This window comes from Onychomys torridus, chromosome 19 (genome assembly GCF_903995425.1).
Source record: "Onychomys torridus chromosome 19, mOncTor1.1, whole genome shotgun sequence".
NCBI classification, from domain to species: Eukaryota; Metazoa; Chordata; class Mammalia; order Rodentia; family Cricetidae; genus Onychomys; species Onychomys torridus.
Window position 1 is genome coordinate 1,160,674 of NC_050461.1, and position 16,314 is coordinate 1,176,987.

Consider the following 16,314-nt stretch of genomic DNA (forward strand, 5'->3'; position numbering starts at 1 on the left):
CAATGTTGAGGCATCCATCTTCAGGCTATAGACCTAGATTATCTGGCATAGCTTTCAATTAAGCAGGGAATTTTAAGGACTGTTCTGCCCGTTCTGGCAAAGTTCATCAGTCACTTCTTCCTGTGTCCTGTAGAATGTCTGGCAGTTTCTTCTGTGAAGCAGGAACCTAAAGGATGATCTCACTTTGCAAAGTTCAGTGGCTATCTTCCTATGGGTCCTGCATGTCCAGTTTCTACAGCATACTGTCAAGCAGTCCAGGCAAGAGCAGTTTCTTGCCCAAATGGCTAACTTTTGCCATAAAGAAAGCAAACTCCATGTGGAGTTTCTTCAATGCCCATCATCTTCTCTGAAGTAGATTAGTACTGTCAGGAGCAGACATGTCTAAATGTCCAGAATAGTCAAAGTTCTTAAAATGTTTTAAATGCCATATTCTGTAGGTCTTTGAATTGTTTGAATATTACCTACCTAATTGAAATATATCTATATATACTTAGAAAACTTAACCAACATGACTATGTTTATCATAGATGACTAATTATTAATCTGTATTTCTTAATTATATTTAACAATTTTATATGAATTGCATAAACAGTACCTTAAACAAGAGTAGAAATATACATATAGTATAAAAAATTAACTTTAAATTTTTATCAGTTAACTAAAATCCATAGCAGTGTAAAACATTTCAAATAAGTTGTTGCTCTTTAAAAGTAGATTCAATAATCTATCATTTTATCCTATCATATCTATAATACCATCCCTTTTCTTCTTTAGAAAGAGATTGCATTTATAATCAACATTCTTTAAATAAAAATAAACATTCATAAACAATATTTTGGGAATTTGGGCATAGCTTCTCAAACTACTTTCTGCTGGTTGGAGGCACTGCAATCTTAAGGAGATCCTGAGAAAATTAAGAATTATGGGCAAGTCCTGACTGGAGTAGTCTGTGAGGTTGCATTGTCTGAGCCAGTTGTCTTGATTTTGGATGTTGGATCATTTGGGCCATGGCGTCAAGTTGAGACCGGGGGTCTTGGATGATCAAACCATAGTAGCCTGGAAGCAATCCACAGGTTCTCATCTTCTATGGAAACAAAAGCAGAACCTTGTGTGGTGGTATTGTGTTCCCCAAAATATTGTGCACCCTAATAAATTTATCTGGTGTCAGAGAACAGATAGCTACTAGATACAGAGCCAAAAATGGTGGCTAGAAAATGGGTCAGAGCAAGCCATAGCAGAAGCTGGGCGGTGATGGTACATGCCTTTAATCCCAGCACTTGGGAGGCAGAGCCAGGCAGATTCCTGAGTTCAAGGCCACATTGGAAACAGCCAGGCATGGTGACACATGCCTTTAATTTCAGAAAGTGAGCCTTTAATCCCAGGGAGTGGGGGCAGAAAGAGAAAGATTATATACGGCATGAAGGCCAGAAACTAGAAGCATTTGGTTGGTTTAGCATTTGGCTGGTTAAGCATTCAGGCTTTTGAGCAGCAGTTCAGCTGGGTTCCATTTGGATGAGGACTCAGAAGCTTCCAGTCTGAGGAAACAAGACCAGCTGAGGAACTGGCAAGGTGAGTATGCTGTGGCTTGTTCTGTGTCTCTGATCTTCCAGCATTCACCCCAATAACTGGCCTCAGGTTTGATTTTATTAATAAGACTGTTAAGATTTATGCTACAACCTCGTTTCCAAAGCAATGTATCCTTAGACATAAACTGTGAAGTTTAGATACCTTTAAAATATACATATTGGTTTAACTCATCAGCTTTTACAATCAAATGTCTTTCTGTAGTTAAAAATCCCAAAGACAATATAATCCAGACTCTGTGTATGATTTCCATTTTTATGTGGCTTAACTTTTATATTACTTTTACTGTCTCTTTGAAGACTTTATTTTTTAAAACTATTTCTTTATATAACTGCATATATTCCTTTTTCTCTCTTTTCTAAGCCTACATACATTTTTACATACACTGTAAACCGTTTAGAGTTTTATTCCATCTGAATCTGTCTTATTGTGAATCTATACTCCTTCTCTGACTAGGAGAGATTTTAAATTGCTAAGCTGCATGGCTAAGACCAACACAGCAGCCTTGGTTGCTGACTCCACTCATCTCAGCTTCCCAACATGGTGGAGGTACTGAGGAGAATCATGCTTACCCTGCCAAATCTGGGTCCACGCTGCCACCAGATAGTGTGTAGCTAAACCACACACCTTTTTTGCCTGTGTGAATAAAAGCTAAATCTGCCATGCAGTGTGCTGCACAGCTTGGAGATACCTCTTTGTACCTTGGCGGGAATCCACTATGCTGTAGCTCATGGCTTGTCTGACAGACATAACTAGCTCCATTTTAGAATCTTTTTTTTTTTTTTTTTAAAGCTTTCTCATGTTTTTGGTGGAAATTCTTGCTCCCACGCCTGGGCGCCAAATTTAGTTGAAATTTTCTCCAGTCCCACCCAGCCCAAAGGTCCCTCAGCCACTTATAAAATAATCATTCAGAAGCTTATATTAATTACCAATTTCATGGCCTATGGCAGACTTCTTGCTAGCTAGCCCTTATAACTTGACTCATTTCTATGAATCTATAAGCTGCCACGTGGCCATGGCTTACTGGTATTTTCACATCTTGCTTTTCCTGGTGGTACTGGAGTCTCTCTCCCTCTGCCTTTCTTCTTCCTGTCTATCTCTCTCAATTCCTGTCTAGCTATAACCTGACTTGCCATAGGCCAAATGGCTTTATTTATCAACCAGTCAGAGCAACACATATTCACAGTGTACAGAAAGATATTCCACAGCAGACTTTCTTCAGTGATGAACTACAATGTAGAGAGTCAGCTAAATAAACCCTTTTGTCACCAAATTAGTTTTGGTCAAGCAATAAAATCTCAGCAATAGAAATCCTGTTCTTAAACTGTAGCCCTCCAAAACTTTCATTCTTTAAGTAGCTGCTTGCCTCATAATTTGTTACATCAACAAGAAAAGAAACCAACATATATATCAGCAAGATGGTTAGGAGATGGTGGGATAGATGATAAAACAGTATTTCTAAGTGTGTTTGTGAGTTTGTTTTCAGGAATAGATTAACATTATTTCATTGGATAACTTTGATTAATATAGCATCTAGTGTGTTATCCTCTCTTATTCTCAGTTTCAATCTTCACAATTTGTTTTTGAGACATAGTTTGTTTTGTAGCTCAAGCTGGTTTTGAAGTGACAATCCTGACTCAGCCTCTTAAATTCTGGGGTTACAGGTGTGTAATAGCACATTCTGCCCAGCATTCACAGTTTTGCACAAGTTTTATTTTGTCTTCCACATGCTACACTTAAAATTATATCTTTTTTTTGCTTCCTCAAACAAAATTGACAATAATATCTTTGAATATAGTTGACTATCCTCACAAAATTCTAGGTAATTTTTTCTGAGGGTAATATTGACTCTACTGTCCTGTTTGTTCGTTTTTTTCCCCTTTTATTTCTAGTGAGAATTTTCTTATTAGTGCCATTACCATTTTACTGGAAAGTGTTTTTCTCCATATCTTATTTATTGGCCCATGAACACTTGACCTTGGAAGATGCTTTTTAAAACATATTTTCCCTACTGACTTTTGGACATTGTACTCTGAATTAGAGAAGACCCTGTAATTCTCCTGCTGAAGAATGGTTTAAGGGGCTTTCATTTGGTGGCTTGGCTAAATTACAGAAGAAGTTAATGGAGTTGGTTGGGATTCCTTAAAATACTAAATTTCTGTGTATATGGATCTTTCTTAATTATGACTTATTAGAATTAGTCTGGAGAAAGTTCAGACCCTACTCTTGAAAGAGGCATAAAGATTTTTTTTCTCATTAAACTTATTTTAATGGGTCTCAAAATTCTGGGACAGATTTCTTTTGGTTTGTCTGTTTTTTATTTTTTGAGACAGGGTTTCTCTGTGTAACAGCCCTGGCTATCCTAGAACTCTCTCTGTAGACCACGCTGGTGGTCAAACTCACAGAGATCAATCTTCCTGCCTCTGCCTTCTGAGTGCTGGGGTTAAACATTTACTATGTGCCACCACTACCCAACCTGTGACAGATGTTTTTGTGATGTTATTTCCATTAAAAAGTACTGGCTTTGAAAACTAATAACTTAAAACTGTCCCCACACACAGACAGACACATATGCAAACAAACATTTCAAAAAACATTCTCCTTTCCTAATGAAGGCTTTACCCTGAATTGTTATCATTACCTTGTATTTTACTTTTATACTTAAATGGCCAATTGAGACCTTCTTCCACCACTGAGTAAGCTTGGGTTGGCAGTTGTTAGGGATAGTATTCATTTAGCCTTCTGAGATTTCTGGGAAGACTTTGGTGACCTTGTCATCTCCAGCAATTTTCTTGTCCATGCCTCTGATGACACCCACAGTAATTGTCTGAATCATGTCACATATAGCAAAAATGACTCAGGGAAGGATAATTTCATGACACCATGGGTTGGCCTGAAGCCATATTAGCAATGGATGCATCATATTTTAAGAATTTTGGGCCAGCTTCTAGCTTCTTGCCAGAGGATGATCATTATTTCCTTCAAGCTCAACAAACTGGCAAGCTATGTGAGCTATGTGACAATCCAGTACAGAGGCATAGCCAGCCAGGATAATCACCCAATCAGTGAATCCATTTGTGGGTAATTTTTGCTGACATCAGCAACTTTGCCACATCTAATGTCTTTGACAGACATGTTCTTTACAGTGAAGCCCACATTATCCCCAGATCAGCTTTACTCAAAGCTTCATGGTACACTTCAATAGATGTTACTTTTGTTGTGACATTGACTAGAACAAAAGTAACCACTGTGCCAGGTTGAGAACACCAGTCTCTACTTGTCCACAAGGACAATACCAATACCACAAATTTTATAGACATCCTGGAGAATCAGTCACCAAGGTTTGTCATTTGGATGAGTTGGTGGTGGGATACAATCCAAAGCTTCCAGCAATGTGGACACATTGGCACTACCATCTTTGTGGGTGACTTTCTATATCTTGAACAAAGGTATATTAGCATTTGGATCTAGTATGCTGTCACAATCACAGCCATTGTGTCAGGGTTGTAGTTAATGTAGGTGCTGAGTTTCTCAATATTTTACTCTTACATTTTTTGCCTAGAGAGTGGCCCCATGGAATACATTTTGTTGACACCAACAACTAGCTGTTTCACACCTGGGGTGTAAGCCTGGGAGGTCATGTTCATGGATCTGCCAGTTCTCAGAGTTTACAGTTTCAAATTCAATAACACCAGTAGTAATCCAGACAGCACAGTCTGCCTGAGATGTAATCATGATTTTGATCAAGTCTCTGCATCTTGGCTATCAATGACAGTCAAAAAATATTTTCAAATTTCCACAGGTGATATCAATAGTAACAACATGTTCATGCTCAGCTTTCAGTTTATCCAATATATGGACATCTATGAAGCCTGTCTCAGAAGCCTTCTCAAACTTTTCAATGGTTTGTTTGTTGATTGTACCATGTCCATAGATCAAATAGCCACTCCTGGTGGACTTGCTCAGATCTACTGTTTAATGAAGATTATACTGGTATGAGTCTTTCCCTTTCTCATTTTGGCTTTTAATTTGTGGTGGTTTTCATAACACTTGTGTTCTGATGACAAACCCACTGCAAAAAAAGTAGTTTAAATATATTTATTGTTATTGCTTTAGATTTTATTACTAGTTATTTAAAATTTACAAATAAAATACAAATTTATTTTGGTTACAGTTTCACCATTTTTAGTTTTTTTCAATGGAAAGAGAAAATATCCTGTTTTACTTCCATTTAAAAATATTATGTGTTTGTGTTTAAGCAGTGTGAGAACTTTTAAATATGAACCAATTGATATAGCTTTCATGTATTTTGTCTTGTAGGCTAGAAATAATTTCAATGTATACTGTAGGATATCCCTATTGATGAAATTTAGCAGGGGAAATGGACTGCTCATCTGGTGAACTGCTTGTTTATTAAATAAGAGTTAACTAACTATAATGGTCAATCTTGTCAACTTAAATGGATCTGGAATCTGGAATCAACTAAGAAGCTTGCCCCTGAGTGGATATAGAAGGGTATTTCCTGGAATCATTAAATGATGGGGAAGACTCTCTTGCAGGATAGGCAATGCTTTCCAGGCATCAGCCTAGATATAAGGACAACCAAGGTAAAAACTTTTGCTTTTTGCCTATCTACTTTCAGTGTTTGCTCGTGAATGCATCTACCTTGTTGGTGCTTCTATCGATAGCAAAGGTCATTAGACCATTAATAACATCCACTCCCAGTTTCCTGAGTGGAAAACAAATGTTTTATTTCCTCCATCAAGGAGACACCTTAGTGTGATTAACATTACTAGTTTCTCCAATGTTTATCTGTGAGCAGAAGGACCTCATGCACTCTACAGAAAGCCATTGTCAAGACTTTTGTAAACACAGAGAAAACAAAACTTGAGGGGGATTTAAAGTAGTTTGAAGAACAAAAAGATGCAGGTTTCTAGGTCAATAAGAATTAGCATGTTTAGAATAAGCACTCAATAATATTTAGAATAATCTTGTTTGTTTATTTTATTTATTTATTTTGAGACAGGGTTTCTTTGTGTAGCCTTGGCTGTCCTAGAACTAGCTCTTTAGACCAGGCTGGCCTGGAACTCACAGAGATCCACTTGCCTCTTCCTCCTGAGTGCTGGGATTAAAGGCGTGCACCACCATTGCCTGGCTAGAGTAATCTTATATGCTAAAAGGTATGAAAATAGAAAGAACTGCACAGAACACTGAAAAAGGTTTAAGGAAACTGTGAAGTTGCTAAATCAAATATTTCCCACCCACTCTGCATTAGATCCTTTAGAATTTTTCTGTTCATAAACCATAGGTTTCTAGTTCAATTGAACATTTTATTCTTTTTGGTACTTTCATATCTAAATGCAGACCACATTGAAGACCATCTCATAGTGGCAGATTCCTGTGGACAAAACATTCTGCTGATTTTTGGCAGAATTCATCAGGATAAACTAAAGAAAGGTATAAATTGTTCCCAGCCATTTACAATCTCCTCTAAAATGAGAAGCTAAGAAGATCCAAGTCTATAATTGAAACTCAGATAGTTTCTGTTGCATTTTTATTTATCCGTGTGACAGGCAAGTAATTCTTATCCAGAAAACCACGGGTGATGATGGAAATTCATCAGGATTTTAAGTTCATGTAGAGTCATCTTCTGATTCCCTACAGAATCAAATCCTGAACACCGTCATTTTGAACTTGTGTTCTGTTTTCATACGTATCCCTTTATGTAAAGATGATCAGTACCTCTCCCCCACCCATCCCCAAGGATTCAACAATCTTACAGCACATTTATAATTTGGGGTATGGGGAATTAGGACCTACTTAACTTTATAATGATAAATTCAAGAGCCCCCAAGAATCCAGAGTGAAGCAGTTCATTTATAGTTCTGTAGAACCTGGCTCCAGCCTTACTGACATGGTAGGCATGCCATGGGAGTTCAAAGAGTAGTTTTTGTAGTCCTGAATACAGGTCCCTTCCCCTTTCCTCACAGGCTGAATACTGAGTACTTGGGAGAGTATAATCTTTCTTGTACATAACCTACATTTATTATTTTCCTACTGGCATTAAGTTATGATATTCTTCCTTCAAGATGAGAGGTTTACTGTCTGCAGAATCAGGTCACAGTGCCTCTTAGAGGTGACAGGCCTTTGCTGGGAAAGTCACTAGTAGGTAGGTGCCTTGACAAGCCTGCAAACTGAAGACAAGTATTTAGGTTTATAAAAGACTGGGGAAAAGAAAAGAAAGAGAAAATAAACGTTCTCTTCATCTCTGTAGTCCTTGAGCCATTTTTTCCCATAGCTAGGTCACATATTAAACTATAGCACCTTACTTTGGAGTGAATTTTATAAAAGGTAAGTCTTTCCAGATACCTGTTACTTAGAGACTCTCTAATTGTATCAACTTAGAGGCTGGAGAAGTAGCTCAGTGGTCATTTGTTGCTTTTTCAGAGGACCATGGTTCAGTTCCTAGTACTCATTTAGTGGCTCATAACTTCTTGTAACCCCAATTCCAGGGAATCTGATACACTTTTCTGGGCTCTGCAGGCAGACACGTTGCAGGCATGCTCATGAAACATATATAGACAGACAGACAAAACACTCATGCACACAACATAAAATAAGCTAAATACATTAGCTTAGTCACGCGTGAGGCCTGCCAGTGGTTTCTTTTTAGATTTATTTTTATTTTACTTGTTTTGTCCACATGTATGCCTGTACACAACTTCCATGTAATGACTGCAAAAGCCAGAAGAGGGTGTCAGATCTCTTGGAACTGGAGTTAATATTTTGTTTTGTTTTTTACTTTCTCATAGTCTTTGTTTCATTTGTTTCTTTTTCTTTACATATGTCTTGATTTTTTAACTTTCTTTTTATTTATCTTTTATATCATGTATCTTGATCCCTTCATATTTCCGTCCCTTCACCCCCTCCAGTAAAACAAAATTTAAGAGAAAAAAAGGGGGGGAAAAGGAAGAGGAAAAAATTAAAAATCTCATCACAGAAGCTTCAGTGTGATACAATGAGTCATTCAGTAAATCCCTTTGCCCATGTATCTTTATTTGCAAGTGTTCATTGCAAAGAGGTCTCTTGTTTTTACTACACTATCAATTCTGGGCCCTCACTAGGTCTCTTCTTGGATATCCTGTTGTTTCCGTGTGTTGTGGAGAACCTGCAGATTTGGATCTAAAGGTCAGGTCCCTTGATGTGCTCCAGTAGATCATGGATGGGGTGGATGTTGGGGTGGGCCAAGTCATAACCCTGGTTCTGGGTCTGGGCACCTGCAGGGTTGGTCCGACTGCCAGCTCTCCTTTGTCCTCACCACCAGGGTGAGCTCTCCATCATTGCCCTGGCTAGTCCACCTCCTGCAATGATGAGCAAGGTGGGGGCCAGTTCTCCTGTTTTCATGCCCTCAGGGTTGGCTTTCCCACGTCTATACCCTCAGGGCCAGCTCCATTGTGTTGCTCAGGTAAAGTACAGGGGTCACTCTCCTGAGCACTGCTTCTGATGAGGGGCAGGGACAGTCCTCATGCTCTTCATGACTCCAGGGCCAGCTCCTCCACCAGTCTCAGGCATTGATGGGCCAGAGGTTGAGGGGGGAGGGTATCTCTCCTCTGCCCATGCCCCCAAATGTCAAGATGAGTAATGGGGGCAGTTTAAGGTGGTTGTTAGCCAACACTAGGAAGAACAGTAAGTGTTCTTGACTATTGAGCCATCTCCTAGCCCCACTGGTGTTTCTTTTCATTCTGAGGTTAATCTGTAATAAACTCAAGTAGTCTAATGTACTTTTATTCTAAAAAGATGATAGTACTTTAGTTCTTCTAGAGGTTTACAGCAGTGCATTACTGTCTTTTACACATTTCACCATGATCTTCAGGATTGTGAATGTTATCTGTGATGTGGTGACCTTTTGCAATGTTGTAAAGAGATGATCTGGAAGTCTGGCTTCTATTTATTCTTCAGCCTGCAAAACTGACCTCATTTTTCATACAGTGTATTATCTGAGATATAGTTTATCCTATAGAGAGTGAATTCAGCTTTGATAGAATTCAAGCTACTCAGAAATTTCTTGTATTACTAAGAAATAATTAATGGATTTCCTGGCTTTCAATGGCTTCTAAAAGCAGTGGGTTCCCAACTTCTAAAAATCATCATATTTTTATGTGATTGATTTTGTCCTTGGTAGTAGAGACTTTTTCTTTGGAAATCTAAATATTAAGTACTTTGTGATATTAAATTACCTCTGGAAAAGCTTCATACATTTGAGTTTTCCCAATCACAAACCATTCTCCTTATCTTTAAATGACTGCTCTGGACAGTGCTGTAGAATGCCAATGCAACACAACTATCATCACTAATGAAGTGCTCTTTTCAGCCTCTCATTGGACCAGAGACTTCTGACTTGGTTTTAGGATCTTCCCTAAATTTGATGCTGTTTCCTTCTGTGTAACCTTTATTTCTTACTTAGAATGCATGTCATGTTTTCAGCAAGGAGCCTTATCTCTTATGCAATTTTGTTACTTTTCCCTTCACAAATTCTATTTATCATTGTAAGATTTTAAATCATAACACTTAAAAATTTCTCAGAGAAAGGAACCACACTAGTGTGTAGCTTATGATCAAGAACTGACTGTGCCTTTAGCAGATTTACTGCAAATCTCCCTAGAAACCCCACTTGAGTATTATTTGGTGCTTCACAACTTATTTATGGGGATAGGAGACAGAAACTTGTCAGGCAGTTTAGGGGAGAGGACGCTGATTGTGAAAAATACTTCTTTGGTTAAAATGCTGGAAATATCCTCGACTTTCTTAGCAGTTTTGTTCTCACCAGACCAAACACTTCATCTCCTCCTAGTACCTCCATCTTATACAGCCATATTAACTATAAAGCAGTGACCCTCCATGGTATTTCATTTCTGAGGACCCATTCTTGCTCAGCATGATCTTTGCCTTCTCCCTTTCTCTTCTCACTTGTGAATCCAGAAGACATGTTCCAAAAAACCTCAACCTCAGTGGTCTGTGGATCTTATTCTTTGAAGGCCACGTATTAAGTGGAAGCTTTGTGTGACTATAAGGGTCTAGCAACCTAAGTCAGGTTAAAGCCCACCTAAGAAGGGAAAAGGCTTTCTATTAAACTCAAAGACACCCCTCATTGCCCAAATGGTTACTTCCAATATACAAATATCAGGGATCATATTTCATGACAGATCTCAAGTCACTCCTGGAATTTGACCCTGTATTAGAAGTAAACTTAGCTGGGCATGGTGAGGCATTCAGAAAGCTAAAGCAAATCAATCTATGAGTTTGAGGCTAGCCTGGCCTATATAATGAGTTCCAGGCCAGCCAGAGCTACACATTGATATCCTATCTCAAAAAACAAAACAAAAACCCCTTAAAAATAAATGAATAAACTGTATGGTAAAATTAATTTTACATTTGTCAGATCTTACCAACTGGTAAGACATTCATACAAAGTAGGGCATTGGTGAAGTCTACAGTTTTGGAATGATCTGGGAACAAAATGTGTGTGTGTGTGTGTGTGTGTGTGTGTGTGTATATGTGTGCTCTTTATATATAATAAAATTTGCCATCTTAATTGTATAGTTTGGTTGCATTTAGTATATGTACAATTTTATGTAGCTATTACTACTATATACTTCTAGAAGATTTTTATCATCTCAGATAGAAACTATATATTAACTGCTGTGGATAGTCTTTCTATGTGCTATAAATATGTGTTGCTACCATTGGTTAATAAAGAAGGTGCTCTGGCCTATGGCAAGACAGGTTATAGCCAGGCTGGAAATCCAAGGAAAGATACAGAGAGAAGAAAGGAGCAAGATGCCAGCAGACTGGTAATACCATGGACATGTGGCAAAATACATATTCATAGAAATGTGTTAATTTAAGATGTAATAGATAGCTATCAGTAAGCCTGAGCCATAGACCAAACAGCATTAAGCCTCTATGTGTTTATTTTATAAAAATAGCTGCTGCCTGGGTGGGACCGAGAAACTTCAGTCTACAGTTAAACACTGCCCTTGCCTATCAGTGCCAGGAAATTCTGTTTATCTCTTGTCTATGAACTTTCCTATTCTAGCTACCTCTTATAAATAGAATCATACAATATTTTCTGTTTGTGGTTTATATCATTCATCTCCAGAACCGTGAGTCATGAATTTATGTTGTATGTGCGGCCCAGTCTTTAGTATTTTGTTATGTTACCCCAATTAGCTAAAAGATTCATTTACGATTAAAAAGATTAAATAACCTTTTGTATTAGATAGGTTTTCACTATGTAGCACACCCACACAGGCCTTGAATTTATAATCTTACTGTTTCTTTCTCTTGAGTGAGTGATGGAATTATAGGTGTGTACAGGCTCTTGATTAAATAACTCTTAAATTCTCTAAAACTTAAAAAAAATTGGATATCATAAAGATTGAAGCATAAAAAAGTACATGACATTGGGTTCAAAGGAATACTTAAAGTGACCACTACAATAGGCAGTTATCATCATTAAATTTCTGTGTCTCATATAGTCATAGAAGCCATTTGTTTTGAGAGGTTGAAAGAGCCTAGTGTGCTACTTTGATGATTGATCTTCATTGTCAATTTGACTAGGTTTGGAAACCATCAAGAGACACATCTCTGAGCATGTGTATGAAAGCATTTCTAGAGAGTTCAACTGAGGAAGGCAGACTTAGCTGATAAAGCACCATCAATGGACAGGAGTCCCGCATTGAGTAAAAAGACTTAAAACAAATACAAACAAACAAAAATTAGAAAGTAAGATAAATATCAACATTATGTCTTTTATTTCTTGATTACCAGTACAAAGTGATCAGCTGCCTCATTCTTCTGTCCACCATACTGTAGGAGTCTTTGGCTGCCATGCCTCCCTCACTATGGTGGACTGTACCTTCAAACTGTGATCCAAAATAAGTCCCTTCTTCCTTATGGTACTTCTTGCTATGTCTTTTGTTACAAGAGTAAGATGGTAACTAAAATAGAAAGCCAATGATTGGCTTCAGAAATTGGAAAGAATAACTGTAATGTTATGGTTGTAAATTGCCTTAGGATATTCTCTGAATATGCAGAAAAGACATTTAGTAGATGTATTAGATAGTTTTTGTGTCAGCTTGACACAGGATAGAGTGATTTCAGAAGTTATTTCCATTGAGAAAGTGTTCCTAAGATTGGCCTGTGGGCCATTTTCTTGATTAGCCATTTATGTGAGCAGGCCTATTCTGAAGGAGATGGTGTGCCATTCCTGGGTAGGTGGTCCTGGGTGATATAGGAAAGCATGTTGAACAAGCTATGAGGAGCAATCCAGTAAACAACATTTTCCATGGCTTCTGCTTCACTTCCTCCTCCAGGTTTTATTATTTTACATCCTTTCTGACCAGTACCATTTGCTGAAGATTCTGTCTTTTCTCTGATATGTATTGTAAGTCTCTTTGTAAAAAACCTTGGTGGATGTAGGAGTGATCATGTAAAAGGTGTCATGGGTAATTTCAAGGCAAGGAAGATAGACTAATGTGATGATACATTGTATACCTTAATAAAATTTGCCTGAAGATCAGAGGACAGAACAAGCCACTAGATTAAACATAGAAGCCAGGCAGTGGAGGCACACACCTTTAATCCTAGCACTCAGGAGGCAGAGATACATCTGGATCTCCGTGAGTTCAAAGCCACCCTGGATTACATAAGATTGACTCAGTCTAGGAGAGAAACAGAACCAGGCAGTGGTAGCACACATCTTTAATCCCAGCATTTGGGAATCACACTCCTTTAATACCAGCACTAAGAAAGAAGTGATATGGCATGATATAAGGTATGGATATAAGGCATGAGGAGACAGGAACTAAAAGCCTTTTTGCTCAAGACTTTTCAGCTGGGAACTTAGAGACATTCAGTGAGAAGGTTTGTGGAGTTGGAGAGGTGAGAGGTTGCAGTGGCTTGTTTCTTTGTCTTTTTGATCTGTCAGCATTTACCCTAATATCTAGTACCAAAATTTTTATTAAAAGGCCATTCATCAGTTCATGTAATATCTGGCATCCAACTTTTGGGGCATGAATTTATGAAAAAGCTGCTTGTCAGAGCTACAAGAGTCCCAACTCTGCCAGCTAAGATTTTTGTTGCAGCCTCTCTGCAGCAAACTCCATAGTTTTTGGGCTCCAAAATCCACAGGAGTTTTGTACATTTTCCCTATGCAGATATCTGGAACTTTCACTTCTTTCATCTTCTGGTGAATTTTGACTTTCTGTGGGTCACCTCCTTGGGCTGCTGCCACATCGTCATCTGAATTGTCACTGTCAGGAGATTTGGTGAGTCAAGTGGGATTTCTTAAGTGGAAGAATAAGTTAAAAGAAAGTTTTTTTCCCCACATTAAAAAATGGGAAACATTTTCACAGTGGAGGAAGTTTGGTCTCTGTTTGATAATACAATTGATGGTCTGAAAATGGAAAAATTAAATGAGAGGATAATTAATGTTGATGGGACTTATGTAATATCAATTATAAATATTTCAATTATAAATATTATTTGGTTTATAATTTCTGTTTTATCATTAAAAAGTTGGTTAAATGGGTTGGGGATTTAGCTCAGTGGTAGAGCACTTGCCTAGCAAGCACAAGGACCTGGGTTCAATCCTCAGCTCAAAATAAAAGAATATTAAGGGCTGGAGAGATGGCTCAGATGTTAAGAGCACTGGCTGTTCTTCCAGAGGTCCTGAGTTCAATTCCCAGCAACCATATGGTGCCTCACAACCATCTACAATGAGAGATCTGTTGCCCTCTTCTGGTCTGCAGGCTGAACACTCACTGTATACATAATAAATAAATAAATAAATAAATAAATAAATAAATAAATAAATAAATAAATCTTTTTAAAAAATTGGTTAATATGAGTGCCAAGAAAAAAGATTTAGAAAAACTTGTTAAAACAGACCATAAAGATATTCAGACCCAGACAGAAAAATTTAAAGGAGAACCAATCTCAGCATTCCATTATAAAGTTACAGAGAAACAGTCTAAGGCTTTCAAACAGCCAACCTTAATTTATTTAATAACCTTACAGGAAATGCCAAATGACAGATATCCCCAAGACTGGATACAAGCTGATTGGACTCCTGTGCAAATGTTAGATCTGAGGAGATTCAGTGAAGCAATAGTCTCATATGGCATCCGCTCATCTTTTGTGAAACAGATGTCAAACTTGTGGTCAACTTGTAATACAAAGACAATCTTTATATGGTGACCACACCCTAGCTTTATGCTGAATGGTAGCCTTGAATGCTTGGGGCAGAATTGAAGAAGTAGGAAAGAAAATTAAGCCATTTACAAAAGTTACACAGGGCCCAAAAGAAACCTTCACTGATTTCTTACAAAGACTGACATCAGCAGGAAATAGAATGATACCCAAATCAGAAGCTAGATAATAACTGAATCTCTGACTTTTGAAAATGATAATGCCAATGCAAAAGGGTAATTAGGTCATTAAAGGTAAGATCAGCACCCTTGGAGGAATGGATCTGAGATAGAATTAATGTTGAATCTCATGGTCATGGTGATGCTTGGATAGGAGAAGTGATTCCCAGAGGTTTGAAGAAAAATAATAATGTCAAATGTTTCAATTGTGGTAAACAAGGTCACCTAAAAAGTGACTGTAAACAGGGTGTTCCTAGAAATAATATTTTCTCAAGGAATAATCCCAACAGAATGACCCTCCCTTCTGGATGATGCTGAAAGTATGGCAAAGGCAGACATTAAACTAACAAATGTAGACCAACAAGGGACAGACAAGGTAATCCTTTGCATTTGCTGTCAGGAAACTCCTTGAGGGGCCTCTCTCAGAACCCCACATCAAATTTGGTTCAGTCCTTTCCTGTCACCATGGAAGAAACACTTTCTCATAGCATTAAAGAACTTAATGCCTATTGTAAAAAAACCATATTGCTCAGGGTGATAGGAAAGTTGTAGAAGAGAGAACAAAAAATTTAGGAGAAACCATAAAGTGAAATTTTTGGCAAACTTCTATAAATGAACAAAGACCAAAATTAAAAATATGAATAAATGACATTCTTATTGAAGGTCTTATAGACACAAGTACAGCTGTAACAATAATTGCACCAGAATTTTGGCATCCAAATTGGCATTTTCATGAGGTAAATGTTCAACTTTTAGGGATTGGAACATTATCCCAAGTGAAACAGTGCATGATATGGGTCAAATGCATAGGGCTAGAAGGACAGAGAGGAAAATTGAAGTCATATGTGGCTAATATAGCTATGAATTTATGGGGATATGATTTGTCACAGCAATGGAATGCCCAGATTAACATTCCTCCAATCTCAGAAATGAACCATAAACTAAGATATGTTTCTGAGAAAAATATTAGAAAGTATTATGAAGAATAGTCCCCAACCATCCAGATTATACAAGATTAAGACACAATAGCTGCTGATCTTTCGAAGACACCAAAATCCCTACCTTTAAAATGGTTAACAGACAAGCCTGTATGGGTTCAGCAAAGGCCTTTAACAACAGAGAACTACAGGCCTTAGAACAGCTGGTACAAGAGCAAGTAAAAGCTCAGCATGGAGAATGGTAACAGATCTAAAAGCTGTTAACAAGGTAATTCATCCAATGGGCTCTGTACAATCTGGAATTCCTTTGCCTTCTCTGTTACCTAAAGGATGGACTCTTATTGTTATCAGTTTAAAAGACT

The 16,314-nt window shown here is 37.8% G+C and overlaps 1 pseudogene; it reads right to left on the reverse strand.

Annotated features, from left to right (window-relative positions):
* Positions 1–4,314: 4,314 nt before the first annotated feature.
* Positions 4,315–5,600, reverse strand: LOC118570623 (annotated as a pseudogene).
* Positions 5,601–16,314: the final 10,714 nt, after the last annotated feature.